The sequence below is a fragment of the Diabrotica undecimpunctata genome, chromosome 7 (genome assembly GCF_040954645.1).
Source record: "Diabrotica undecimpunctata isolate CICGRU chromosome 7, icDiaUnde3, whole genome shotgun sequence".
Taxonomy (NCBI): domain Eukaryota; kingdom Metazoa; phylum Arthropoda; class Insecta; order Coleoptera; family Chrysomelidae; genus Diabrotica; species Diabrotica undecimpunctata.
The window spans coordinates 20,583,791-20,610,266 of NC_092809.1; the positions used below are offsets into that span (position 1 = coordinate 20,583,791).

Sequence of the window (26,476 nt, forward strand, 5' to 3'; positions counted from 1 at the left end):
TTAACTTTGCATATATATATACAAGGATTTCCACAGTTTTCACTGTATTCCTTCACTCAACCGTTTTCTCCAATTTTTCCTGTTTAGCCAGTCCCCTTCCTGTAGGTTTCTTCTACTCATTGCTTCGTCCACTTCATCTCTGAAAGATCTTCGGGGTCTGCCTCTCTTTCTTCTTCCTATCGGGCTCCACTCTGTTAGTTTCTATTTATCCACCGATTTTGGTCTGCTCTTCTGACATGTCCGTACCAGGTTAACCTCTTGTGTTCGATGTAGTCTATTATGTCGGAGTTCATTCCCATTCTCCTCTTAATCTCCATGTTATTTATTCTATCTCTTCTTGTTACTCTGCAGCTTCTCCTTAGGAATTCCATCTCTGTTGCTCTTATTTTGTTTTTGGTTTTCTTATTTATTGTCCAATTTTCACACCCATAAGTGAGGATACTTCTTGTCATGGTATTATATATTTTTTCTTTGTTTTCATGCTGATGTTCTTATCCCATAGTACCGGGTTCAATTTTCGTATGCAGTCTCTTGTTTGTCCTAGTCTATTTTTTATATCTTCCTCCGTTGTTCCTTTGTTTGATATTATGAAACCTAAATACTTATACTTGTCTGTTCCTTTGATTTGTTTACCTTCGTCTATTTCCAGCTGTTTTATTTCTGTATTCTCCGTTGTAAGGTATTCAGTTTTCTTTAGGTTTATTTCCATCCCATTCTTTGTATATTCCCGCTCCAGTTTTCTCATCATAAAACTGAGGTCATCATCGTCTTGTGCGATCACTATTTGGTCGTCGGCAAAACTTAGCGTATATAGATATTCGTTCCTTACTGGTATACCCATTCCTTCGCACTTTGTTTTCCATGGTTTCAGGGTTTTTTCCAGGAATATTTTGAACAGAGTGAGGGATGTGGAGCAACCCTGTAGTAGTCCCTTTGTCGTCTTAAATGGACTGCATATTCTATTGCCCGTTTTGATAGCTACTTCGTTATTCTTGTAGAGTGCTTTTACCGCGTTTATTAATCTTCGTGGAACTTCGATGTCTTCCATTGCTTCCCATAGCTTGGTTCTAGGTATTAAGTCATATGCCTTCTTAAGATCAACAAAAGCCAGATGGACCGATCTATTTTTGGCCATTCTTTTTTCTATTAGTTGTTCGACCGTGTAAATGTGATCTAAGCATGCTTTCCCCGCTGTGAAACCTGCCTGGTCTTCTCCGATTTTATCTTGTATATATATTTCTAATTTTTCCTTTATGGTCTTTCCATACAGTCTGCCTATAGACGATATAATGCTGATTCCCCGATAGATTTCGCAGTTTTTTCTATTTCCTTTCTTGTATATTGATGTCATATATGCTTGGGTCCATTCTGCCGGTAAGTCTTCTCCATTCAGTGCTCTCTCAAACATTTTATGTATCATACGGAATAACTTTTCGATCCGTTTTTTATCAATTCATTTGGTATTCCACCGAGACCTTCTGCTTTTTTGTTCTTTAGAGTTTTGATCGTTCTTTTTACCTCAGCTAGGCTTAATTCGATTTCGTCATGTGTGTAGATTTCTATTCCGTCTATTTCTGATTGTTTGAATTCGGGGCGGTCTTCGGTTAGCAATTTTTTATAGTATTTTTGCCATTCGTTTTCTTTGATTTGACCGATCTTGATGTTCTCTGTCTTATTTCTTTGGAGCGACTTTAAGATGCGCCATGACTCTGAATTTCTCGTTCCTCCTATGTGCTGTTCTATCTCTGTGCATGTTTTTTCCCATCTTTCATTTTTTTCATTTGCCACTTTTCTTTTCACTTCTTTATTTTTTTTTCTGTATAGTTCCAAGTCCTCATAGTTTTTTGTGTTCAGGTATTTTATATGGAGTTCTTTTTTCTCTTTTATGCATGTTAGTGTGTCTTCGGTTAATTTCGTAGTTTGGTGGGTGTATTTTTGGTCCACTTCTCCAAGAGCTTGTAGGGCTGCTGTCTTCATGCAGGTTTTTATGTGTTCGTATGTTTGTTCTAATGATTCGTACCGAAACTCTTCTAGTTTTTGGTCCAATCTTCGCTTATATAGGTCTTTTATTGAGTCTTCGTTAACTTTGCAATAACTCTCTGATTATCAGATATCTATTTTTTTGACATATTATTACTTGGCAGATATTGTAGATTTTATTTAATATTTTAATGCTATCAATCGACAGAAAAAAAGCTGTCCTAATTCAAGCTTTCACTATATAAGAGTAGCAACAAAAAGATTAGTAGCAACTATATTTGTATATTTTTTTGTAAAGTTTCGTTAAACATTATTCGATGCTCTTTGTTGTTTTATTTTTATTTTTCTTCTTCTTAAAACATATATCTGAAGATATGATTTGTTTCTTACATTCTTACACCAAAAATCCACCACTGATAATAATTATCAGCCTATCGTTCAGAATCACTTACAGTTGTCTAAAATTGTTTTGACCTTCTGCTGTACTTATATGATCTCATTGTCGTTATTCAATGTCAAAGCTACAAAAAGACGATAATGTATGCTTTCCAGCAGGTTCAACGCCACAACTTAGAATTTTAATGAGGTTTCTGTGATAGCAATCGAACATAAATAAAAATAATGTTGAGTACTTCAATGATTTTATTGCAGGATTTTGTTAGCAAATTTGGTGTCAGTAAACAACGAAAAGATAAGTTTTTTATCGAAAATAATGTGAACGTAGTTTTGCAGAAAACGTCCAACCTGCAAATTGTCTAAAATGAGATTTTAATACCAGCGAGCACAAAATTTCTGATTCTGTAATGTGCAGAAACCTTCCAAGCGAAAACGATATCTGTTTATAATAAAATCGTCAAAGATCTGACCTACAATCATGCATAACTGAGATTTTTAATATGAATAATAAATTCAAGTTTCAAATCAAAAACATTAATTGATTTCAAACCTTCTTAAAATAACGGTTGAAACGTGCTAAGTAGTTTGAATTATTCCAACGCTTCATGATAAACTAAAAATTATAAAAATAATTACTTTTTTAGTGGGTTGGACCTTTTCTACCTATAAATTTCAATGTCCTTATTTCTTGCCGTGGCCGTCTTCATAGTATCAATCCGGTTCCGAGGCTGTACATTGTTTCTTTGAGCAATATTCGTTTTTACGATTGGTAGGTTGCTAACCTGACCAATCACTCTCCACATTTTATCCGGAATTGGGACCAGCTGTGGTAACCGCAGAGCTACTCAATCCATCCCGCAATCACCCCAGGCAGTGTCGTCAGACCAATAATGACATACGGGGCAGAAACACGACCTGACATCGAGAGGACAAAAAGGATGTTAGAAACAGCAGAGATGAAAACACTTAGAAAAATTGATGATGACACGATGGGACAGAGCTAGAAGTACAGATATACGATGTAGATGCAAGATGGAGAACATCAAGAACTGGGTAAGAAATAGAAGAGTAGGATGCCGAATGACAACAAATAGAGTAGTAAAGACCGCAAAGGACGTAAAAAGAAGAAGAAGAAATTTTAATGTAAATATTAGAAATACGATTATAATCAGAAGTCGTCCAAACCACCTGATATCATTTGACAGTTTGTGTTTAGCTAATTCTTCTTCTTCTGGTTCCTATCCGTTTCGGATGTTAGAAATCATATTGGCAATCATGACCTTGCTCGCTGCGGCTCGAAACAGCTCCGTTGAGGTTTTCTTAAACCATGTTCTTAAATTCCGCAGCCATGATATTCTCCTTCTACCGGGTCCCCGCTTACCTTTGACTTTACCTTGTAATATAGACTGCAGCAGGGAGTAACGGTGCTGATTTCTCATATGTTCAACGGTTTAGCTAATATGTTAACACAATTTTTAGTAGATATTTATGTGAAACTTCGAACTAGATCGATAAAATATCTGTTACACACGTTACTTATCTATTTCCGCATATTCATTCTTGTTTAATTCTTATTATAAAAAATAATAAACATTAGGTATTATAGAATATATTATTTTATTATATAATTCAAGTTCTTTTTTTTCTTTAATATTATATCAAAAGATCTTTAAATAGTTTTCTCTGGTTCACCTTGGTGTCACTTATTAAAATGAATATAAGATGGGCACAACTATTTATACCAGCTCAATTCTTGACTATGATCACTTTTTATATGGGTCTGCTACAAATACTAGACTTAAAAAATGAGACCGAATCCAGTACAAAGCTCTGCGTTTGATTGTAGGGGCACTTAAAATCTACACCTCCTGAAAATCTATTAGCCGAATGTATGGAACCCCCTTACATCTTTTTATAGGTGAAATGTTTATCCTTAAATACCAAGGTAATAACCAAACCGACCTATTGCAAAAAATATCCGACATGTATGTTAACTTAGTTGACAAATATGGCATAACAAAAATTTTCCAACTTTAGCTATAGCATTTCCTAATGTTTCTTACCATTTAGAAATCTTCCTCCCATCAAATTTCAATATTCTTTATTCCCAAACCAAAGTTATTTCCCTGTTTTTGATGATAACAACGCCATTCAACTTCAGAAACAACTTGCCAAATTTGATAAGCCATATAGGAGATGGGTCAAAATCCATTTTAGGAGTTGGTTGTGCGGTATATATCTAAAACAATCAAGAACACATTATGTTTAAATTAAATCAACAATGTTCCATTTATTCGGCAGAACTGTTTGCAATATATTAAGCTCTGGAATGGACTATTAAGAAGAAAATATCTGATCAACAAATAGTAATCCTGTCGGATTCAAAATCTGCGTTGTCTGGTTTAGATAATTCGCATAAGCATATATACAAACACAGTATTATCGTCAAAATTTTAGAAAGTCAATGAAAGTTACTTAAAAGAAATAATTCAGTCTCTTTCATTTGGGTAAAGGGACATGCTGGTATCTCGGGTAACACCAAAGCAGATTATTTTGCTAGAGAAGCGGCTTCAAAAGGATTAGAAACTAGTTGGCTCAATAGAAGTAATTTAGTCTCGCTGCGTAAACAAGAATTAAAAGAAAACTGAGAAATTGAATGGAATGCTTTCTGTAACAGAAGTAACAATCTATATACAAAAGTTCACCCTGTTTTACCTACTGCGCCTTTTGTTGCAAGAAGTCATCCCAATAGAAAAGTATATTTAATGTTTGTTAGATGCCTTGTTATCATGCTGCTGTGAAAGCCTATCTTCATAGATTTAATTTAAGTGAAACAGAACTTTGCGATTGTAATGATAACAGTGACAATTGACAATATCAATAATTGGATGTTCGGGTGCAGATATAATGATGCTGCTATTAAGTATCCATTGGAAAATCTGATAAAAGAAGAAGTAGTCTTTTTCGGAGTCAATCTTCTATTTTATATATCTCTCGTCTTAATATTAGGCTTAACTAAATGAAAAATTTAGGATGGAATGTGTAATGTGAATGTATGAATCTAGCTTTGTTCCTTCTCCCTCTGTCTATCCTTATGTTGTATATTTACCTCCTAGCCTTTGCCTGTTTTGTGTTGTACTAAAGTCGCTATGAAAGGCACCTTAGCGTGAAAAGTATCCCTGTATTATGTAATTCCTTGTTGGTACTCAATATTCACTTTAAGTTGGTTGGGGCCCTGAATTTAACGAATTAAAGTATGGTTTCTTGTCAATCTACTTATTCTTGTGATACTGATGTTTACAGTAAGGAAAGGCAGGTTTACACGTATCCAGTAACTGGCACCAGTCGCACTGACATGGCAGCGCTGGCATAGTAGTGATTTCATGTAAACACTTTTTTGCGCCAGTCCAGAGCTGTCTCGAATAGAGAGCTGGTCTATTAACCCTGCGCCAGCGGTTTTAGACACCTCGTTCCAGTCGCTGGCGTACCTGTAAAGAGTAAAACAAACGACTGACTTTGCCAAGTAGGAACTGGCGTGCCACAGACTGGTCTAGCTACTGGATACATGTAAACGTGCCTGAACACTGAAAATCGTTTGTACCCAGAAGCTATTCAATATTAAATAAGCGTATGTGCAGGTAGATGTTATGTAATAAAACTTGTTCTTACGTATGGCTTGAAGGAACTACTGGCAGAGAAGTCAATGAGGTTGGTTCCCCTATTTTAAGACATACTAATATCCTAGCATATAACGCTGAACTGTTTATATTGTGGTCTGACCTATTTGGCAATCCAATTACACCGGCATACTGCCTTATAATTTAATAGTTTCAAGTATGATTTAATCCATGTAAACCCAACCACTGTTTGTTTTTGAGTTTATTTTACGTACTACAAAGTTCATTGACGGTGGACTGATTAGTCCGAAAACGTTCTGAACTTAATCCTTTTGGATTTTTAAATTTAATTATAATTAATTATACCACTTACAACAGAAGTGTTTTACTTCGATATTCGAATTTTTAACTATATGGTATACAGCCGGGAATTATCCCTTTTTAAGTTGATATCTTTACTTATAATTAATAACCAATCATTGCTTTGCATACATTATCCTGGAGTCCGGGATTATTTCCGTGTGTAATAGAATCATTAGTTTTTATATATTTTATCCTTAGACCTAAAATCTTCATTTTATAAAAGTCTCATCTTATCTTTTAATTAAGCGTTTGCTTCCACATATAGAGGTAATTTAAATGGCATATCTTATTACTCTCTGACGGATTGTTTATTAATCTCAGCGATTTATCACTAGTGAGCTCGAAAGAGATGTTATGGAACTTCTTCGACAAGCACAATAAAGTCCAGACGCAACTAATAATTAAACTGTTCGTTAAGTTTTATCTTCTGGTAATAATAGTTTATTACGTTACGTCACGTAGATACGAGAGTTACTTTATGTGAGATTATGATCTCTTGCCCTTGGTAAGAGCACCAGATATTAGATTTTTTTGTCTCATTGTTTATTCGACTCCTACAGATTATTTTCAGGGTAACTTTTGTATTTCATTATTATAATTATTTACGTTTTAAATAAGATGTAACAAATTTACTAAGAAATAGAAACGTCTCACCATATAATCTACTGATCAAAATTTATGTAATAGGAAAGATGATTATTCCTAATTTACTGTGGCTTAAAAAGTTCTTAAATAAAAAGATCTTTAAAAAGCTCTTAAAAATGAATCGCTGTTGATTCTAAATTTCATAGGGTTCTTTCTTTCACCAACTGTAAACTCTGACGAAGTTTGAAGACTCTAGGACTTCCCTTCAAGACAAAATAGCATTAAAGTCTGTCCCAAATTAACAGGGTTATTCTTATTATCGCGATGAACATAATATGTACCAAATTTCAGTACATTAGAACTTCTTCTGAAAAAAAAAGCATTATTATAAGAAGACCTGTTGATTCCAAATTAAATAGATTTCTTTCAAATATGAAGAGTAACTTTGTAAGACTCTATGACCATCCTTAACATTTCAGTAGACGCAGTTTAATTTTGTGTATCAGTAGTCGCGCACGGTCTACTACACCGGTCATAAAAATAGTCCTCTGGATGCATTTTATTTAAATCTAAATAAATTAATCTATTGTTTTTAGTTTTTTTAACAATACTTATTATTCTTGATTTATTTTGTTTATTTAAAATGTTTATTTACGTAGCACAAAAAATAGCCCACAAATGTTTGTAATAGTTTGATTTATTCTCTTTTTTACTAAACAAATTACAATTAATTTAAAATTAGAACATAACATCAATTTTCAAGAACTGTGTTAAACAAAAATAAAACATTATTTCATTAAGTCTTACCATAAAAAAAATATAAGAGATGGTAAAAAAAATATTCTTCTGAAGCTATTTTCTTGTGGCATTTTAAATTAATTACTATTTAAATGAGAATAAGCCACAATTAAAAGTTAAAATACGTTTATTGACGTTTCAATTTCCACTTCGGAAATCGTTCTCAAAATACAAACATTAGTGATTTTAAAAAACTAATGTTTGTATTTTGAGAACGATTTCCGAAGTGGAAATTGAAACGTCAATAAACGTATTAACCTTTAATTGTGGCTTATTTCCATTTAAATAGTAATTAATGGTAAAAAAAGTTAATAAAATTAAGCCGGAATATTGTAACAGTCATTGCAAATTGGATTTACATGTTTCAAAGTCAGTTTACGTGTAAGGACGTAAAAACATGAACACTGTAATAAATTTACACTGTTTCTCACTAGATGGTGCTAGTAACAGACTGCTCAAGCTATTATTGAAATCGAACACACGGTCACAAGGTCGACAACCAGAAAGCATACTTACCTGGCGTAGGGGTTACCGTGATCAACAAGGCGGTTCCCCCAGGGTGAGGCCCTCCCATTGCACTTCGGTTGGGTTGACCCCTGCGATTATCCCTAATGCGGATAACTCGGGCGCGTAATTTTTGGTAGTCGGGACTGCGTACGCGCTGTCCCGGTGTTAAATAATCAAAACATAATATTTATTTTTATTTACATATTTTAAAAATTTTCAGATTTTGTCCAGGTCCAGTTCCGGTATACAATACAGGTTTTTAAATATTATTGGCACAGTATAAATAACAACTGTCTGTACTGTGTTATTGGTATGAGCACAGAATACACCACCCAACTGGTGTATTCTGTGGTATGAATGAGAGTGTTGGTATGGTATATTTGTAATAATTTTGATTTTCTTGTACTCAAACGTAAATTATATATTTCATTTTATACATTTAGTATAAAACTATTAAAATTCGTAAAATAGATTTTGGATGACGTACCAAATGCTTTCTTATCTATTCTGTTAACATTATCACAGAATACATTAACCCAACCAGTTGGGTTAGTGTATTCTGTGACATTATCTTTGTTAACGAGGAAACGAGGTGATTTGGTTGAATTAGCGAGCACTAGAATTGCGATTAGTATCACCACAGCATTATACAAATGTTCTCTTATGCTGTGGTATTACACTGTTTCAAAAGAGAAAAACATTAATTTTGTACATAAAAAATGCACAAAATTGTTCTCAATAGGTTATTGACAAAAAGATATAAGCGAATATAAGTTCTGCAAGGTATTTGTGTATCAGTAGTCGCACACGGTCTACTACACCTGTCATAAAAATAGTCCTCTGGATGCATTTTATTTAAATCTAAATAAATTAATCTATTGTTTTTAGTTTTTTTAACATTACTTATTATTATTGATTTATTTTGTTTATTTAAAATGTTTATTTACGTAGCACAAAAAATAGTCCACAAATTTTTGTAATAGTTTGATTTATTCTCTTTTTTACTAAACAAATTACAATTAATTTAAAATTAGAACAGAACATCAATTTTCAAGAACTGTCTTAAACAAAAATAAAACATTATTTCATTAAGACTTACCATAAAAAAAATATAAGAGATGGTAAAAAAAGTTAATAAAATTAAGCCGGAATATTGTTAGAGTCATTGCAAATTGGATTTACATGTTTCAAAGTCAGTTTACGTTTAAGAACGTAAAAACATGAACACTGTACTAAGTTTACACTGTTTCCCACTAGATGGTGCTAGTAACAGACTGCTCAAGCTATTATTGAAATCGAACACACAGTCTCAAGGTCAACAACCAGAGAGCATACTTACCTGGCGTAGGGGTTACCGTGATCAACAAGGCGGTTCCCCCAGGGTGAGGCCCTCCCATTGCACTTCGGTTGGGTTGACCCCTGCGATTATCCCTAATGCGGATAACTCGGGCGCGTAATTTTTGGTAGTCGGGACTGCGTACGCGCTGTCCCGGTGTTAAATAATGAAAACATAATATTTATTTTTATTTACATATTTTAATATTATTGGCACAGTATAAATAACAACTGTCTATCCTGTGTTATTGGTATGAGCACAGAATACACCACCCAACTGGTGTATTCATGGGTGTATTTTGTGGTATGAATGAGAGTGTTGGTATGGTTATGTTTGTAATAATTTTGATTTTCTTGTAGTCAAACGTAAATGATATATTTCATTTTACACATTTAGTATTAAACTATCAAAAATCTGTAAAATAGATTTTGAATGACGTACCAAATGCTTTCTTATCTATTCTGTTAACATTATCACAGAATACACTAACCCAACCAGTTGGGTTGGTGTATTCTGTGACATTATCTTTGTTAACGAGGAAACGAGGTGATTTGGTTGAATTAGCGAGCACTAGAATTGCGATTAGTATCACCACAGCATTATACAAATGTTGTTCCCTTATGCTGTGGTATTACACTGTTTCAAAAGAAAAAAACATTATTTTGTACATAAAAAATGCACAAAATTGTTCTCAATAGGTTATTGACAAAAAGATATAAGCGAATATAAGTTCTGCAAGGTATTTGTGTATCAGTATTCGCACACGGTCTACTACACCTGTCATAAAAATAGTCCTCTGGATGCATTTTATTTAATTCTAAATAAATTAATCTATTGTTTTTAGTTTTTTTAACATTACTTATTATTATTGATTTATTTTGTTTATTTAAAATGTTTATTTACGTAGCACAAAAAATAGTCCACACATTTTTGTTATAGTTTGATTTATTCTCTTTTTTACTAAACAAATTACAATTAATTTAAAATTAGAACATAACATCAATTTTCAAGAACTGTGTTAAACAAAAATAAAACATTATTTCATTAAGACTTACCATAAAAAAATATAAGAGATGGTAAAAAAAGTTAATAAAATTAAGCCTGAATAGTGTTACAGTCATTGCAAATTGGATTTACATGTTTCAAAGTCAGTTTACGTTTAACGACGTAAAAACATGAACACTGTAATAAGTTCACACTGTTTCCCACTAGATGGTGCCAGTAACAGACTGCTCAAGCTATTATTGAAATCGAACACACAGTCTCAAGGTTGACAACCAGACAGCATACTTACCTGGCGTAGGGGTTACCGTGATCAACAAGGCGGTTCCCCCAGGGTGAGGCCCTCCCATTGCACTTCGGTTGGGTTGACCCCTGCGATTATCCCTAATGCGGATAACTCGGGCGCGTAATTTTTGGTAGTCGGGACTGCGTACGCGCTGTCCCGGTGTTAAATAATGAAAACATAATATTTATTTTTATTTACATATTTTAATATTATTGGACAGTATAAATAACAACTGTCTGTACTGTGTTATTGGTATGAGCACAGAATATATCACCCAACTGGTGTATTCATGGGTGTATTTTGTGGTATGAATGAGAGTGTTGGTATAGTATGTTTGTAATAATTTTGATTTTCTTGTAGTCAAGTCAAACGTAAATCAAAATTATATATTTCATTTTATACATTTAGTATAAAATTATTGAAATTCGTAAAATAGATTTTGGATGACGTACCAAATGCTTTCTTATCTATGCTGTTAACATTATCACAGAATACACTAACCCAACCAGTTGGGTTGGTGTATTCTGTGACATCTTTGTTAACGAGGAAACGAGGTGATTTGGTTGAATTAGCGAGCACTAGAATCTTTATAGTATCATCACACCTTATGCTGTGGTATCACACTGTTTCAAAAGAGAAAAACATCAATTTTGTACATAAAAAATGCACAAAATTGTTCTTAATAGGTTATTGACAAAAACATTTTTCTGTGGAACGTATCCACTGCATAAACAAGACCTTACTCTAGTATATTTGCCCAACTTGAAAAATACCGTTAAGATCAAGATTAATTTTTTCCGTAAACTTTTACGATATTTTAATAGTTATTCTGTTGTATGTAACATAAACGAATATAAAATGTATTACCGTAATATATAATGCCAAGGACTAACGTAAATGAGATATATTCAACACATCTTCATCGTCAATGAGCGATATTAAAACACAGTAAATTTGTAATTTGTAAATTAAAAAAAAAAAAACAATTCTGTTTTGCTGCGAAGGCTACTCCGTGCATTTAAATATTACGCTTATTGTATTTTTATAAATTCATAACATCTGTTATTATGAATGTGGGAAAATTTATAAAAACAGTAATTTCCATCTGTTATTTATAGAATGAATTTTCATCAACTATGGCTCGAATCCAATATCGAGAAAAATATTTTTGAGTCTGTTTTGTTTAAGGAAAACAATTTTATATCAAACTTCCAATTTAATAAAATCCAAGATAAATGCATTTACATTTGAACCAGCTGCAATGTCAATTAAAGTTCAATTGCTATTGTGGGGCAGCAATTAAAATATGAATGCTAATATTGAACACTGTCGAGTGTGTGTTATGGTTTATAGTTGATTGCAGTTGAGTTCAATATTTGATTCCCATTTACTGCCTGCGGTTGCTGAACTATTGGTTGTATGCTATTAAATGTGCAAAATTTTATAATATATCGAATATATTTGGGAAAACTAAAATTAATTTGTCTGTATATAAAGGGTCCTCCTGGAAAATAGTGCATTCCTTTAAGAGACGGGCTGAGTGCAAAGACAGCCGGCAACGTTGCGCTCTTGCGTATAGTCAGTAATAATCCAAGAATAAGACACACACTGTGGCTAAAACGGTTGGCATTTCTAAAAACATTGTTCATAAGATATTTACGGAACAACTATTACATCCTTACCATTACCAACGAGTCATCAAGGCGATTTAACTCAAATTAAAGGTTTTGTAGATTGGCAATCATCATATTGAAGAAACCTACTTAAATTTTTTGCAACATGTTCTACCGATACTATGAAATGAATGTGAAAAAAGACGATATTCGTGAAACTTTTCATGCAAGTACAATCACAGATAACACATCTGATACCATATTTTTGTTACTACTCTCTTTCTGGTTTTACTAGAAATACCTTCGTGTGGTATCAGCTACCGTGTAGCTGAATAAATATTTCGGCTGGGTACAAGTAATTAGGTATAATTACTTCAGATTATTCCTTCGACTTTTGGTGTATTTCCATTAAGCGGTGGTTCTTTTTGTTGTATGGATTTAAATAAACTACTTCTTACTCAGTAGAAATGTATTGCAATTATAAACAGTATATTTTTAAATTGCATAGATGATACAATTACCATTTATCTACTCCCTGCTTTTGTATAAGAAGTATTATAACTTACAAAAGTTATCGGATGATTCACCGGTGTAGCTGCTTCGCTCGGCAATTGAAACGTAAGAGAGGTCTTTTTGTGTGCAATCTTTCGCAGTCAAATTTTGCACAGCGCTGTGTTGTAGCGAGAGGTAAGAGGTAGGAGCGTTGTGGCAAGGTTGGATTACTTCGCCACAATATAAAAGCTGCAAGAATAAATGAAGGCACAGTTTATTCTTGATATGGACCTGATGAAACCTGTTCCAAATGTCTTTGGAACAGTATGTATCTCTATTGCTTCTAATGAAAGGAGGTTTTCAAAATTGAAACTCATAAAAAGCTATTTACGATCCATGATCAGCCAGACCCGGCTAAATAGTTTGGCAAAGCTCTCGATTAAACGTGAAGTAGCAAACAACATCAACTTCGTTGAATCGTAATCAAACAATTTTCAGAAATAAAAATAAAAAAAAAATGTTTGTAAGTAAAAACTGTAAGTATGAATATTAACAAAATAATCTTGTGTTATCAATGAAAACCCTTGCTTTAATATTTGGATAATGAATAAAACCAAACCAGATTAATTCAATTACAAGTAATTTTTAGCATAGGAAACGTATAAATTTTATTATATTTTATATTTAAATTTCAAACGTGTTGTATGTAGGTGGTTCCTATGCGGAGGTAAGGCTTTTTCTTGTATTGGTAAGAGGGGTCTCTTCGATTACTTCCGCTCTGGGCCTCCTGAATTGTAGTTACGCCACTGTGTAAAATCCATGTAGATTCAGATATGGATATACATTTTTTATTATAAATAAAACAGTTATATCAGTTTATAGTTAAAATTTTCGTTAACAAGTGGTGAATTAATTTGTTTATAAGAGTTTTAAACAAAATTGAGCCGTAAACATTGACAGTTTTGTTAATGGAAGTTATGGAACAATTCAAAACGAACATTTTAAGCTATGGTAAATGTTTTTAGTTTAATTTTTTGTCGAGAAATTCAAAATTTCTGTATTTTCTGCGAGCTGACCGTCCGCCTCAGAGCACGTTATTAAAAGTTCCATATATTGGTCAAAAAATAACATTTCTGTTTTAAAGGGGTTCTAAAAGTTATACTGGGAAAAGTTCCATCGAATGCCTATTTTACAATTGTTTTTCCCCGAAATTTGTTATAACTTCGGTTCTAACAATCGGATCAAAGTTTACTAAACGTCATATTGTTCATTTTTTCAAAAGGAACAATTTTCATTTTGGTAAAATTACCTAAATATCCCTAATAGTTTAGGAGATTAAATCATTTAAACAATTAAATTGTTAATAACAAATTATCTGACAGGTTTTCAGCTTGGTATTCTCGATAAATCGTAGCTACCCACCAAAAAACATAAAAAACGTAAAGTACATAAAAGTGAATACTCAATCCCTTCAGGCTCACAGACCTAAATTTATTTAATATATAAATTTATTGGACGTTTCCATTTCGGAAATTGTTCTCAAAATACTCAAAAAATATTTTTAAATAAAATTGTGGCTTGTTCCCAACAAAAATAGTTATAATAATAATAGTTTCCCTTTATACTACTAGTGCAGCTTTACGATTATAGCAGGGTAGTCTTTGGCCTACGGTGTACAAGGAATGTAATGGGGCCAGTGCTACGGCTCAACCGCCTATTATTACCCCTGGGCCCTGGTTGGTCCCAAGGTACTCAAAAATGTTCGTCTTCTTTTTGTTCTAAGAATCCCATTATTGCTAAAATGTTCCGTCCATAATATTTTCATTATATTGCGAAATATCCACATCTCGAAAGCTTCTGATTTATTTATCTGTGAAAACCCGACCGTCCATGTTTCAACACTTTATAACAAGGCTATTACCTTTTTAAACATTTTTGTGCCTATGATAAGTAATAACCTCCTATCACAAGTAGGTAACAATTACCTGACAGTCCTTTCATTCACGCATATCTTCTTTTCTTGTTCATTGTTCTATATAATACAGCGCATAAGTTACATATTTCAATAGAAAACGTGTAAATTGTTCTTACGTAAGTCTGATAAAAACATATACAGACTGGAAATGCTTAACATAAATATAATCATAACTATTGTATGAAAACATGCGGTTGCCCTTTTACTGTGACATTCCATTGCTGCTATTTCGCATAAAGGTGAAGCAAAGAACAAACAGTGACGTAAATAATGTCAGTATATGTATGATCTACGAGGGTTCTTATGAAAATATTTAGTGGTACTTCCTGAAACTTTGTACAATCATATTTAAATATTAAAATTTAGATTTAGAATTAGATGTTTAAAGATTAGAATATATTTCATGGAATTGGATTATGAAGGCTATGGAAATCAACAACTTTTAATCATTAATTCTACTATTTCCATCTGTGTAGTAGTCGAAGGTGGATTGTCCCTTAGTACTGGAAGCCATTGTGTTACGAGTGAATTTAGTAGAGGTTAAGTGTTTTTTGAGCCTAATTGTTATTTAGGTTACTTCGGTTTTGTTTGAGTTGATACAGCCCAGTCGTCGGCGTACCCAAACTTTGTTTATGTTATTTCTAGTATGTCTTAAATTTAAAGATTAAAAAACCAATGGTGATGCAAGTACTCATTCTTGTCGCAGGCCATGTTTAAGTTTTCTAGGAATACAAATTTCTAATCTCATTCTTGTTTGAAATACTCTGCCGTTAAGCTGGCTTGTTTGATTAGAATTGATTTACGTATTATTAGGCTTGTATCGGTAAGAGAAACTGGGCTGTGTATCTCAGGTTTCCTTCACAGGGCGTTAAAACCTTGTAACGACCTGAACTTCACATGACATTTCTTGAACTTGGTGAGGTATTTAAAACGATCTCTAGCAGGGATGAAAATTACTTTGTTCATTTGTGTTCAATAAACTTTACTGGGTGTACCAACGCATTTTTGGTATATCCTGGACCGAACATGTCACCAACATAGAGGTACTCGAAAGAATCGGAAAGGAGAAAGAAATCGTGAGCACAATCAAACAAAGAAAGCTTGTATATCTAGGCCACATATTGAGACACGAGAAGTACCGTCTACTGCAATTGATTGTCCAGGGGAAAATAGACAGTAAGCAAGGGCCAGGCAGGAGAAAACACTCTGGCTCCAAAATCTGCGGAAGTGGTTCGGGCTCACATCGGCCGAACTATTCAGAAGCGCCGCAAACAAGATCAGAATTGCCATGTTGATAGCCAACGTTCGCAACGGACAGGGCACTTAAAGAAGAAGAAGAAACTTTACTATAATCAATACACAAATGTGTATACTTAGATAAACACTAACACCACAATTACTGAAAACTAAACTTGGCTTCTAAAGAACTGAAGGTGGTAGAGAGAACTGAACTATTTAACATTTCTCATTAGGGGGAGTTCTTTACATAAACTGTGAGGATGTGAGAAAGTGCACAATTCAATTGCGCTTGGTCTATATATGCGAGTGGCGTTAACACGGCTAAGCCAACCACAGGAACGGAGTAAGTGAGGTGCCAAACATGATTTAAAACAATAGGGATGTTCACAAATTTTTAAATATAGTTAAATTCAATTAAATTCAATAGATTATAAAATATATAAAAATATAGTAAACATGAAATTGTTTAAAAATATATATTTTTTAAGATAAATCAATTCTTAATTTTAATTTTGATGGAGGCTAGAAAAACGGCTCCTCGTAGCGAGGCTACAGTGTGTGACGTCAGCAGTCGTATCGACAACTTGTGTATACGTATTTACGAAGTGTAACCAGTTCTTTAAGTATTTATACAGTGATAATGAAGCCAAATAAGTGGTGTTTGCTACAAAGAGAGGGAAAAACTAGAAAAAGCAGTTATTATGCAAGTTAAAAAAAAAAATAAATGCAAATATCTGTACCTCGGAAGGAATCAATACTATGTTCATTTTTAAAACTTTACAGGAGAGCAGTTTTAAACTTTTTTTCACCAAAAAGTATTATTGCTGCAGCTCTTTATTAAGATATTGAAACAATATTTTACTAGAACATTCTGTTTATTGTTATTTACATAATACATTTGTTATAATTAAAAACAAATTTGTTCCTGTGTTTTTTAACCCTTTTAACGGACATGGTGTTGTATCCATCTAATAAAGTTATTGTACTGTAAGAATTAGTATGGGGTATTCAATAACAACTACAATCCTATTTGACTTTTACTGACAAAATTTATTTAACCATACAATTTACCTTTACAAATACAAATATGTATGTAAAAATGGCATTTTAGGTACAAACCACTCAGTCATCCTCAAGTAAGTCTCCTTCTGGATAGTCACTATTAGTATTACTAGTAGGTATGCTTTAAGTTTTGATAAAAATCATGGCAAAATGTAGGAACATTTGACAGTAATGCCAATAGATCGTTATACTTTTGTTGTGATATAAGTATTGGACTTTGTGATACTAGTTGCAAATCTTTTGGCAATGTAAGGTGTCGCCTTCGAAACCTAACAAGGTCAATTTCCTGGTTTTCGTCATGAAAATTACTTTTTAAAAACATAGTTCCAATGCTGTTTCGTTTAACTTGCAGTTAAACACAGTTTGACAGAAGAACTTGTTGTTTGTTAATGTCTCTTTTCTATTAATCAAAGGCGGATTTTAAGATGTTTTGACATCATACAAAGACCTTAAATTTTTAAATTCTTCTAGTTCCATAGTATGTACGGTATATTTCATTGTCGTTTATCTGACTAAGGCTGCCAGTCCCAAGACGTGTAAATAGAAATGTTAAGTTTTTTCTCTTTCGCTCTATCAGCGCATGGACAGTGTCCGCCTCCATGTGGGTATTACTCTTTAGTAGAAACTTCTGGATGATAATTTTTACTTTTTTAAACAAGTATTAATGCTAACATTTTTATTCTGGCCGTAACATTTGTAGGACCGTAGTATGATTTCTTCTATGTTACTGTCAGGAATGACGGTATCTGCCCATGTTAGTAATGCAGATCTTATTTAATTTTCACTACGAATAGTTTATCAGAACTTTTCTCTATATCAGACTGATCTTTGTTATCACAACTCAAGGCATCTCTAATAATATGCTCTTCATTTAAAACATCATTGCTTGGTGTATTATTTGATTCTGAAATTAAACAAGGCGTATAATATTGGTTGTAAAAGATTTAATAATATTGCTAGTCTATGGTTGGTATCAAATCACTACATTATCCTTTTGAGGTTATGTTTTTTAATAATTTAAAAATAATGAGCAAAAAGGTAGCTTACCTGTAAATGCAGTAGAAGAATTCGCAGAACTTTTTAGTAGGTACTTCAAGAATCTTTCTTCTACGAGAATTATGGTTCATTGTTCTTATTATTAGTAACAAACCACTGTAAACACACCATAAATAGCAAAAGTATTATTATTAGATCACTAACAGTCTACCTCTCATCATAGAGTTTATTAACAACAATTAATAACAACAATCTCAACATTAAGTCCACATGGTGTTTTATCCCTCTAAGTAAAAATGGACTTGGTGTTCTTTTAAAGGTCACTTTCTTTATCAGCAAATGGTTTAGGACCTAGTGCTCTATTCCCTTAAATTAAGTTATAAAAGTTAATTATTAGTCTGTAAAATTGTCAAAATTGGAAAAATGGACATAGTGTTGTAGAGTATCCCTCCGAGGTACAGATATAAAAACCTGTGGTTTGACAATTTTATGTGAATATGGTGTTAAATTGTTTGGAACTGTAATAAAAATCTTCTCAGAATTGTTTTTAGATGTATTTAGACACCCAGGAACAAAACACCACTTAATTGGCTTCATTATCAGTGATTAAATATTTAAAGAACTGGTCACACTTCGTAAATACGTATAAAAAACAAGTTGTCGATACGACTGCTGACGTCACACACCGTAGCCTCGCTGCGAGGAGCCGTTTTTCTAGCCTCCATCAGAATTGAAATTAAGAATTGATTTATCTTAAGAAATATATATTTTTAAACAATTTTATGTTTGCTATGTTTTTATATATGTTATAACCTATTGAATTTAACAATATTTAAAAATTAGTGAACATCCCTATTAACAAAAAAATTACGTTGGTTTTCCCACATTGGTTTTAATTTAATATAGCGATTACCTTTGAGAGCTTAAATTATCGCGGAATTTCACCGGTATAAAAGATGTAAAGAAATTTGTTGGAAAAATTTTTGTGTATTTTTCCCAGTTAAGAGAAGGAAACCAGGTTGGATGCATGAAAGTACTCGCGTTCTATCGGTTATGATTTTTAATTGTAACTTTACCTTTCGTGTATGAGCCTTATCTCTGAGTTTTCTCCACAATATGAGGTACTACTTAATTTGGACATAGCAGCTTTTTGTTGAAAGGATTTTCCAGTCTAAGTTTTCGTATCAGAGTCTAGTTTGGAAGCTTCGGTTTTCTACAATTTCATTCTATTTTTATATCTGCATTTAGAATATGGATAAGGTGGTAAGTAATTTCTTGGTCTTCAGTTTCGAGAAAATTTACTGATAATTAAGTCATAACTTGACGCCTTGTGCGATTTCGAAGAACGTCCGAACTGTTCAGTTGCTGGCAGTCAACACTCCACTGATACTTTTGTTGTTTTTGTAGTGAGCAGTACCAGAGAACTACCAACACGTGTGTTCGTAGTTCTCTAGCAGTACATTAAATGCTATATCGAATTGTTGAGGGAGTAGCAGAGACGTGAAGTATTGCCACGTGGTTGGAAATAAATCATACACTGTGGCACAGGTTCGATCTTCTTCTTCTTAAAGTGCCTATCCGTTCCGGACGTTGGCGATCATCACGGCTATCTTCACTTTGCTTATTGCAGCGCGGAACAGTTCAGTGGTAGTCGTGTTATACCACTTTCGCAAATTTTGAAGCCAGGAAATGCGTCTTCTTCCCGGCCCGGAGGACCGGGAAGAAGACAGGTTCGATGATGTTTTTAAATATATTCATCCCGCTCTGTGAAAAAAAAATCCAAAATATAAAAAATTATATTACGTATTCTTATTCTTTTATATCATTTGATTTGATATTTTATATTGAGAAGAAGAAAGTCAAAAACAAAAGTAAGTAGACAGTTTGGACAAAACCAGTGAAACTTATCGCATTTGTACACGATGATGAACAAATTTAATTTCAATTAAACGATTTAGTTCAGGTTGATGAACTTCCATTTACTAGAAAAACTTTCTACAGTTTATGATTGCGCAATAAATTTGCGGAAATCTTGGAATTAAAGACGTAAAGAGACAATTAAACTTATAATGGTTCTAATCTTTATTGCAGATATTATATTATTTTATTAATACAAGTGTAAGTGGTAGCATTTGCTTTCTAAAACACTATTATACCTAGAAACGTTTAGGTTTATTGCGGACACATTGTTTTATACTTTTTATTTTAGTTTATTGCTATTAACTCTGCTATAAAGAACTCATATAAATTTTCCCAGCACATAAGGTTATAATTCACAAACACGTACGATTTTGTCGTATTTTGACATATAATTTTGAAAACAAGCCGCGAATCTTCAACTTTTGGATAAAACTGCAAAATTGGTTATAAATATTGCCTGTCCACTAGTCGTAACAGAAACTCAGTTCCACATTACAGCAAAGCTTTCTGCAATATTTGTGATGTGATATTATATATTTAGGGTTTTGCAATTTCTTAATTCTTCCAGATTATATAGTATCATTTGTTAAATATTGTGTATATTTGGGATTAAACCGCAATTTGGGATTGTAATGATAATTACATTTTTAACTAAAAAAAAATTGACGTTTCGATTTTCACTCTGGAAATAGTTCTTAAAAAAGACTATTTAAGAATTTTGTTAAAAAGAGTGTATAACCGCCAAAGTTGTTGACGATGTTATGTCATTTCACAAAATGACGTCTACGTTTTTTCATTACTTTTGTTATTGTAAAGTTAGCATACAATTGGTACACTTCTGCATTAGTTCGTCTTCTCCATTCTCCTTCTACTACTTTTCCACCAAACATTCTGTGAAGTATCTTTCTTTCCAATGCGTGCAATCTGTTCCGTATGGTTTTGTTCATAGTCCATGTTTCGTCGGCGTATAGCAATGTGTCTAATTATAGTTTTGTATACTCTTATTTTTGTATTACGAAATATATCCTTGGCTTAATTATTTTGCTCATGGCTCCAGCACACCTATTACTCTTGAGTCAGTCTCAGGTTGATTTCAGTTTCTTCCTTACACGTCTGATCAATAAGAGTATCTAAGTACATTATATTCATCCACCTTTTCGAATTTTACAACTGATCCATCCTCCACCTTCAATTTAAAGGAGCCCCTGGTGTTTACTCTTTTTTTTTTTCGAGATTTCTATGTACTTGGATTTAGAGCTTTCCCGAATCAGTTTTTTTGCTATACTTGCCAGTTTTTTTCCATTTCTTGCAATGAGAACCACAACATTAGCGTAGGGTAAGCATTGGTGCTCTTTGTAGAAAAGAGTGCCGGACCTATTTATCCCACTAACCCTCACAATTTTTTTAGAACTATATTAAATAGGAAGGTAGACAACGGGTCTCCCTGGCGAACACCTTTTTTTATTTCGAATTCTTCTGAGACTGTACCGTTGCATTTCACAGCACAAATGGTTTGTCTAATTGTCATTTTTACCAATCTTACTATTTTTTCTGGCACTTGGAATTCTTTTAACGTTTCTATTAATTTGTTTTTGTCTATTGTATCCTAGGCGGCTTTGTGTTAGCATAAAAATAATAAAAGATAAAAATTTGATTGGTTGTTGATCTTCCCTTGCGAAATCCTCCCTGGTATTCTCCTAGATTCTTCTCTGCATATATTTCTAATCGTTTTTTATACAGTATGGCGATTTTTTTATATATTACCTCTTCCTCTCCCTTTTTGTGTATAGGAATTATAATGGACTTGTTCCATTCTTGAAGCATTTCTTCGGAATCCCATACTTCTATTATTAGCTCACTAAGTTTATTTATTAAAGCCTCTCCTCCATATTTTAAGTTCTCTGCTACAATGCCGCTCTCCCTGGGACTTTTTTGATTTTTCATATCTTTTATTATTTCGTCAATTTCTTCTTTTGTGGGCTTAGGTATTTCTTCTATTACTATTTGAGGTTTAGGAACATTATAATTTTCTTCAGTAGTCACTCCGTTATTTAGCATCTCTTCTAAATATTCTTTCCACCTCTTACATATTTGGTCTTCGTCCACTATCAGATTTCCTTGCTTATCTTTTACATTTATCGTTCTTCCCTGATACCCAGTTTTAATGTATTTTACATCTTTGTAAAAATTTTTTATTTGATTTCTCTTGTAATTTTCTTTAATACGCTTTACTTTATTATCCATATACTTTCTTTTCTGCGCCCTTAGATTTTCTTTACCTTTTTTCGTTGTTGGCTTACCTTTCTAGGTCGTCTTGTTTTTGCGATCGCAAACTTTTTAATCTCAAATTTGATCTTTTTTAACTCTGTTCTACATTCGTCATCGAACCAGTGTTTTTTCTAAATCCTTTTGTTCTTCGTATGTTTTGCGACGTTGCTTCCTTTATAGTGTTTGTTTTTTTTCAAGAACTTTTATTTTATGTTACTCACAGTAGCACTATCTTGTTTGGCGTAGGTTTCTTGTATATACTTTTGATAATCCTGCACTACCTCAAATTTTCGCAGTTTTTCAAAATTAAATTTACATTGCACTTTCTTTTGCCGTTTATGCTTTTTAATCATTGTTTCTCTCATATTAATTCTAACCAAAAAAGCCCCCCTGCACTTTTTCACATTTGTTATTAAATTGGCGAATTTCCGAATTTTCCACGTTCCTTTATATATATATATATATATATATATATATATATATATATATATATATATATATTGATTGCTGATACTCTTAATCAATATATATATATATATATATATATATATATATATATATATATATATATATATATATATATATATTGATTGCTGATACTCTTAATCAATATATATATATATATATATATATATATATATATATATATATATATATATATATATATATATATATATATATATATTTTTTTCTCCTGAAATGCGTACTCATTATTTTCATCCTGTTTTCAGTTGCGAATGTATACGAATACCTTCTCTTTCGATCTTTGCATTGGCGTCGCCTATAATAATTTTAATATGTTGTTTGGGCATTTCTTCAGACAATGACTCTAATTCTTCATAAAATTCATCTTTGACTTCTTCTCCCTTTTCTTCGGTTGTAGCATGTATATTTATCAGCGATATCATGTTCTCTTTTTCTTTAATTCTAATTGCACACATTCTGTCAGATTTTACTACGAATCGTTTTACCTGCTCCACGTCTTCATGTACCAGAAAACCCACTCCAAAATTCCTATTATTGCCTCCACTTATATGAAACGTGTATGGACTAATCTTTCCAGTGTTGTTTCCAGTCAAATGTGTTCCTTGTATTGCTCTGATGTGTATTTTATATATTTTAAGTTCTTCTATTTGGTTAATTAATGCTCCCGCTAAGGTTTATATATAATGAGTTAGGTTAGGTTAGGTGTACATATAAATACGGTGTTGCATTAAAAAAACACTACTTTGGTTCATTCCGTTGTTCCGACTTACCCTGTATAATCGAAAATAATTTTAAATTATACGGGTAGACGTCTTTGATATACTTTAGTTTCGTTATTTTTTTATATATACTCAGGTGCAAAAAAATCGATCCATGGGTATTATTTGCGGAAAAAAGAAAACGTTTGAAGATATTACTTTTAACTCAGGTATATGTAAAAGTATATGTTAGATTAAAATAATTTTTACAGATTATCCAAAAAATCATTTATTTATAGAGACATACGCCAAAACTCAAAAATACAAGAATATTCAAAACTTTCTGAAATTAAGAAAAACATTGATAATAAATCAATATCTAGTGTTTCTCCCTCGGGCCCTTATAACAGCCTGTACATGTCTAGGCATTGAGGTAATTTACCTCTGGATATCAAATTGATCCAATTGGTCCCATATTTCTCGAAGAGCCGCTGTAAGTTCAGCCAAGTTGTTTGTACAGGGTACTCGTGCTCGAAGACGTCTTCCCATCATATCCCATAGATGTTTTATGGGATTGAGATCGGGACTGCAAGCTGGCCAATTCATACGGACAATTCCCACCTCCTCTATATATTGGTTGACGATTCTAGCACGATGAGGACGCGCGTTGTCGTCCATAAAAATAAAATTAGGTCCAATGAAAGGAGCAAAAGGTACCACATGCTGATCTAAAATACTTGTTATGTATCTTGCAGCAGTCATAGAACCTCTTTCTACAATAACTAAATCAGTATGGGCTTCTGAACTGATACCAGCCCAAACCATAACGAAGCCCCCCCGATAACTTATTCTTTCCGCAATATTACATTGAAAATATCGCTCTCTGTGTCTTCTCCAAACCCTTTCTCGGCCGTCTGGTGACCTTAGACAAAATCTGGACTCATCTGAGAACAATACATTGCTCCAATCTGCATCACTCCAGTTTTCATGTTCTCTTGCAAAAGCAAGGCGAGCTCTGCGATGTTCTATAGATAGTATTGGAGATAGGGCTGGCCTTCTAGATAATAAATTACCTTCTACAAGTCGTCGACGAACTGTCCATCTGCTTACATCCACATTTCTCACTTCGCTCAGACGATTTGCCAGTTCAACTGAAGTTAGATGCCGATTTCTCAAACATGATGAGACCAGAAATCGATCATCTCTTTCGGATGTTACCCTTCTACGACCTGATCCTGGTCTTCTTGTGAAGTTACCGTTGTCGCTAAAACGCCGAACTGCTCTTTGAACCGAAGATCGACTAACACCCAACATTTCAGCTGCATAATATTGGCTACGACCATCTTGAACTAAAGTCACCGCCCTTGCAGCATCTGTCGGAGTTAGAGACATTTAGGAAGGATAATTAAATAAAAATATAACACGTTTTGAAAATAAAATCACTACACTAGTATGGTTGTTGAATTAAAAACAACATTCAATAAATATCTACTTGCTTCAGACCCTTTTTGACAAAAACCTGAAATACCAATTTGTTTTAAGAAATTTAAAAAGCAATATTAAAAATATTATTTTATTTCTCGTATACGAGGGTACACCTAAATTTACATACGTAATTTAATGTCTCTTAAATTATACAACTTCAAATAAATAAGAAATAAGGAATGGATCGATTTTTTTGCACCTGAGTGTAGTTACTCCATAATTTAGTCGCAATAAAAAATAGCCAAAGGTTTGGCTGGTGCACCCTGTATATATATATACATATGTATATATATATATATTATATATATATATATATATATATATATATATATATATATATATATATATATATATATATATATATATATATATTCCTTGAAGTTGACTTCTGTTCTTTTTAACGGATAATAGTAATTTTTATCAAGTAATTAAATTTTCATCAACTGTAACCACGGTTAAGTGCAGGGGCAATGGGGAAATTCCGTTACAAACGTTAAACTGTTGTTTATATATAGCGTATAAATTTTCATTGCTTCAATTTTACCGGAAATACATTTTTGTGAGCATGGTTTGTTGTTATTTGCACACGGTATCTTCAAAGCAGCAGTAAAATTTCTATTAACGTAAAACTTTAATCTTTCCTGAATATTTCAGTAGTTTGCTATATTTTTATTGGTACTCACTACCTACTATATTGCTTTGTTTATTGTCTAGCTTTAACGATATAGGAAGTCGTTTGATATTTTCAAATATTTCCGCAATCTATTTCAGCATATGTTTACATTCACTAGACTAACGTATTCAATTTGTTGAGGTATTGGGGTAATGTTCATGAATATCTCCTGTTCATCATGTTTGTTTTTGCAGTTTTTTTCATAACTTTAAAATTTGCAGGTTCAATTTTTTCTATAGATTTTATAAACCATGTTGTACTTGGACCAACATAAGTTCTGGTTTAAAAATTGTTCCACAAGTCTGTTATGAAAAATTTCTAAAATTTTGGATTAAAAGACCAAGAGTGAGATTAATCTGTATTTTTCACTTTATATTATTAAGTAATGAATTGTCTTCCTGCTTGTGTACTTAAATAGCTTTTGTAATTGTTTATATATTTATTACAGGATCCAACTTGTAAATACAATACATTTTGGAAACGGCTATCGCCGTATTCCCGTTCTCCTCCGCCAATCCTCCCGGTCCATGGCATGCTCCTCCTCCAAACTTCTCGATTCCATCGCTCTTCTAATTCCTTCATTCCTTGAGCGTCGAGGTCTAGTTCTTTTTCTTCTTCCAGGGGGCTTCCATATGTGAAGTTTTTGGAGCCAACATTCGTCAGGCATTCTCAATAGGTGTCCAAACCATTTTAAACCTC

At 32.9% G+C, this 26,476-nt stretch overlaps 1 protein-coding gene and 3 non-coding genes across 9 annotated transcripts in view; all 4 read left to right on the forward strand.

The window, feature by feature from the left end:
- twin (CCR4-NOT transcription complex subunit 6-like twin) overlaps positions 1-26,476 on the forward strand; it is a 479,580-nt gene that overhangs the window by 187,242 nt on the left and 265,862 nt on the right. The gene's annotated exons all lie outside the window — the stretch shown is intronic.
- Positions 8,248-8,410, forward strand: LOC140447070 (U1 spliceosomal RNA). The gene has a single exon (XR_011951569.1). It is a non-coding gene; the product is annotated as a U1 spliceosomal RNA (small nuclear RNA).
- On the forward strand, positions 9,578-9,740 carry LOC140447071 (U1 spliceosomal RNA). Its single transcript, XR_011951570.1, has one exon. It is a non-coding gene; the product is annotated as a U1 spliceosomal RNA (small nuclear RNA).
- On the forward strand, positions 10,869-11,031 carry LOC140447072 (U1 spliceosomal RNA). Its single transcript, XR_011951571.1, has one exon. It is a non-coding gene; the product is annotated as a U1 spliceosomal RNA (small nuclear RNA).